Source organism: Amphiura filiformis, chromosome 8, assembly GCF_039555335.1.
Source record: "Amphiura filiformis chromosome 8, Afil_fr2py, whole genome shotgun sequence".
NCBI classification, from domain to species: Eukaryota; Metazoa; Echinodermata; class Ophiuroidea; order Amphilepidida; family Amphiuridae; genus Amphiura; species Amphiura filiformis.
This window is the reverse complement of record NC_092635.1, coordinates 16039216-16043220: the sequence shown is the minus strand read 5'-3', so window position 1 is coordinate 16043220 and position 4005 is coordinate 16039216.

Here is a 4005-nt window from a genome sequence, read left to right as displayed (position 1 = left end):
AGCAAAATTGAGTCAAGCCATCATGTGAAGAAGGTTGATGGTAGGAATGTGACTGTTCTCGGATTGTGTCCTGTACGCTATTCTTAGTTTGTCAAGCTGCCATTCACGACAGAGGGGTCAGTTAACTAAAGTAACCACATTGTGGTTCAGGCATGGCCCCCAGTAAGTGAAACCTATTTTAAAATTTTAAGTCCTAGCTTCATAATATCAGGTTTGCTGGTGATCAATGTTGGTGAGCCTTCACTGAAGAGTGGCTCAAGGAGCTATCGGAAGACTTCCATTTTGTTGACATAGAAGGTTTCAAGAAAAATTGCGATGGGTGCATTAAGGTTTGTAGTGACCATGCTCAAGAGTGAGATAGAAAGAATTTGGCTAGTACTCTTTCAAGTACCTTGTTCTACAAACTTATTGACCGCCCCTCGTATCATAGAATCATAGATCAAGTGCGGTGACTGTCCTTCCACCTACGTTGGGGAATCGGAAAGAGCTCTAAGTAAACGCATTTCAGAGCACAAGCGTGAGTCCTCCCCCGTCGGTGCACACATGAAATCACACAAACACTCATTTGACCCCAAGGAGGTCAATATTCTTGACACTGAACAAAGATGGTATCAGAGAGGTGTGAAGGAGTCTATTTACATAGCTACCAACAACCCAGACCTCAACCAAGACAGAGGCCGCCACCACCTCCCCAAGACCTACGGAAGGCTTCTGGAGTCACATAGATCGATATCACAAGATCGATCACATGACTCCAGTACCGCTAACGTCTACCAGCAGTCACAACAGCTGAAGAAGTGAACTCGGATGAGTCACAAAAATTTCATTTTGCTTGTGTGAATTAGTTTAAAAGTTTCAAATAATTATAGAACCTTTAGTTCTACAAATATCTAAACTGGTTCTGTAAAGGCTAGAAAAACCTCACTTGCATAAAAAAAAAGCGCAGTGACAGGCACAACACCATCCTCGTCATATACTAGGTTACCCAAAAGGTGGTTTTGTTAGGGCTGTGCAATAATTATGAGCCCCGGGGTAAAATTTCAAACGGCTCGCCAAAAATCGCTGCCCCCTCTCGGCCTGCCAAAAATCGCTTGTCCCCCTCGGCACGCCAAAAATTCTTTTGCCCCCCCTGCGCATGCCAAATTTTTGGGATCCCAATTTACAAACCTTAACTGGTCTATCTACCTGTTGCGAGCGCAGCGCGCAGGAACATTTGCATATTTAAGCGTTTCCGTACTGTTTTCCTAAGCCTTTTAGAGCGTTTTATTAAAAAGGCGCCCATGAATGTGTGCCAAAAATCGCTTGCCCCCTCTCCGCTTGCCAAAAATTGCTTCCCCCCCCCCCCTTTTGGCTCGCCAAAATTTCTTGCCCCCCCCCCCCAATTTTACCCTCCCCCAGGGCTCATAATTATTGCACAGCCCCTTACATTTTGATGTGCAGCATGGATTTCAAAACAGTCTCTTGAGTGTTCCTTCACTTAGAAGATTCAATTAAGTCTTAAATTGAGGCTAATTTATTCTATATTACTCATGTTTTTATCCTGTTTTAAAATAATTTTTAATTAACTTTCTTAGGACGTTTGGCATGAAATGTGACAAGGGTGGTTGCGGATTAGGGGGAGGTGGATTAAGGGGAGGGATTCATATAGCAAATTTGATCTAAAACCCCCATTAAAATTTGAATCTAGTAAAAAAAATGTCTAAATGAACTCCCAGACATCTAAACCAATGATAAATACAGGTCATTTAAAAGACTAGTACTTGCTCAGAATGATTGTAAATGTAGAAAAAAAGAGGTGGGGTTAAATCCCACCTACTTTGTGATTGTTTTTGCCTGCACTCTATCATTTTTTAACCGATTTCCATCAAAAAAGTTGTCAAAATGCTCAGGAGGATGAACCACTTCAAATGAGATGTGTAGGTAAAATATTTGAAACATTTCATTTTTTTACTAAGCAACACAAAGGTACCCCAGTTTGTGACACAGGACCATAGAGATTGATCCACAAGCCTCAGCACACTATACTAAAGTGGTACCCATGCTTCTCACAGCATCTCAAAATTCGACCCTAAATGGTGTATATAGGGTTTGCAAATTTCACCCCTTTTGGCATAAGATATTAGACATTTTACCCCCTTGATGGCATAAGACACTAAAACGGACCCCTGAATGGCGTAATGTGTATGACAATTTTCTCACTTGAACAAATGGTTCTGTAAAGGCAAGAAAGAACCATTTTGGGGTTCTTGTAATTTCCCATGAGAATCACCCTTTTTCTAAGAGTACACAAACATGTGTAGAAAAATCACATTTATTCATCAAATGTGTTTAATTGTGTCTGTAGAAAATTACGCTTTATATTGGGCAGATTTTTAAAATTGATTAACTTCATACACGCAAATCTGCACAAAATAATGCATATAATCATAAATAAAGAGTAAAACAAAAATAACTACCCTTTATACCGTAAACGTTCGTCTAATGGCGCGATGGATTTTATTGAAATGAGAGCGCCCTCCCTGTAAAAGCACAGTATCATCACTGAAAATTAAGGGTGCATGTAGTTAAAGCGTGAAACCATTCATTCATTCATTCATCTTTATTTCATTCAAATATGAAATATAACAGCACAACAATTAAACACATACATTCTCGGAAGGCCGGAAGGCCTGTATTAAGAACCCCCTGTCCTAACAATAAAAGTTTCCAAATAACAACAACAACAAAATATACCGCAAAATGTCAATACACAACCGACCCCAAATTTTAATAATTTGTCATAAAGTTTGTATTGTATTGTGAATTTCTAAAAATGAAAATTATTTGATATCAGAAAGACATTCTTCAGAATGCAATTCGATATGTCTGATGTGCTTTCATGTCCCACAAAAAATACTGGCGAAACACTCAAAACGCTCGTTCCGGATCCCTTAACCAAGAGCGTTTTTATAGTGAGCCAGATTATACATTATTCAGCGTATATTAGCGTTTAAGTACTGCAAAATCAATAGAGGTTATCCATGTTCTATAAGCTGCATATCCTATCAGCGACCGCTATACCTCGTTTTGGACATTCAAAAGAAGTACCTGCATGTGCAACCATAACTGTTTCAAAATAGCCCACCAAAGTCATGCAGGTAACTCCGAGGTCGTGCATTGAATTGGTTTGAATGAGGAATACTACAAGAACCAGAGCCTTTTGTAGTATAATCTTTCCGCATACAGCCACTATAATCACGCTCCTAGTGACCTTACTGTTTGACCACGTCACGAAAGTCTGAATTATGTCGAGGTTGCAGAATCTAACTACAGGTATCCTTAATGCTGTTGGGATTATGCAAAGATGGCGCTCTCTCATTTCTATCAAATTCAGAGTGTCATTAGGCAAATGTTTACGGTATTCCCTTACCTATGCAGATGTTAACAAAGTTGCTGTTTTAGATACAAGTTTTGTTTTAAGCAATAATCACAATAAATAATGTGAAAATGGGGCACCAAATGGCATGACTGTGGACCTTCATTTTCCAAAATTACCCAACTCTTAGCGGATACACCCCATCAGACACCCCTTGCACACACCCCTTATATTTACACAACATTTTCTTTCAAACAGTGTATACAATATTTATTGGCACTTTTCAAATAGTCATTTTATAAATATGTAAAAAATAAACCTACTTCATATACAGAATAGTGACTTACATGTACCACTATAGTATCATTACTACCTTATCATATAACCCAAATACATACAATTTCCAGCTGATGAATCCACATTCTTCAACAGTGGTCTAGCCGGGGGAATAGTCCCTGCTCATCAAGGTTGTTGGTATATCTTAGGCCATCAGTACTGGGGTTGGTACATGACGGGCCTTGGCGGAAAAAATTGAGTCAACAATAGTCAATAATTTTGTGTGAACTGCATGTGGATGTGAAGAAAAAATGTACATTTTGCCCTGAACTGCCTGTTTATGTTGCTACATAAGATTATAGCATTAATGTGTG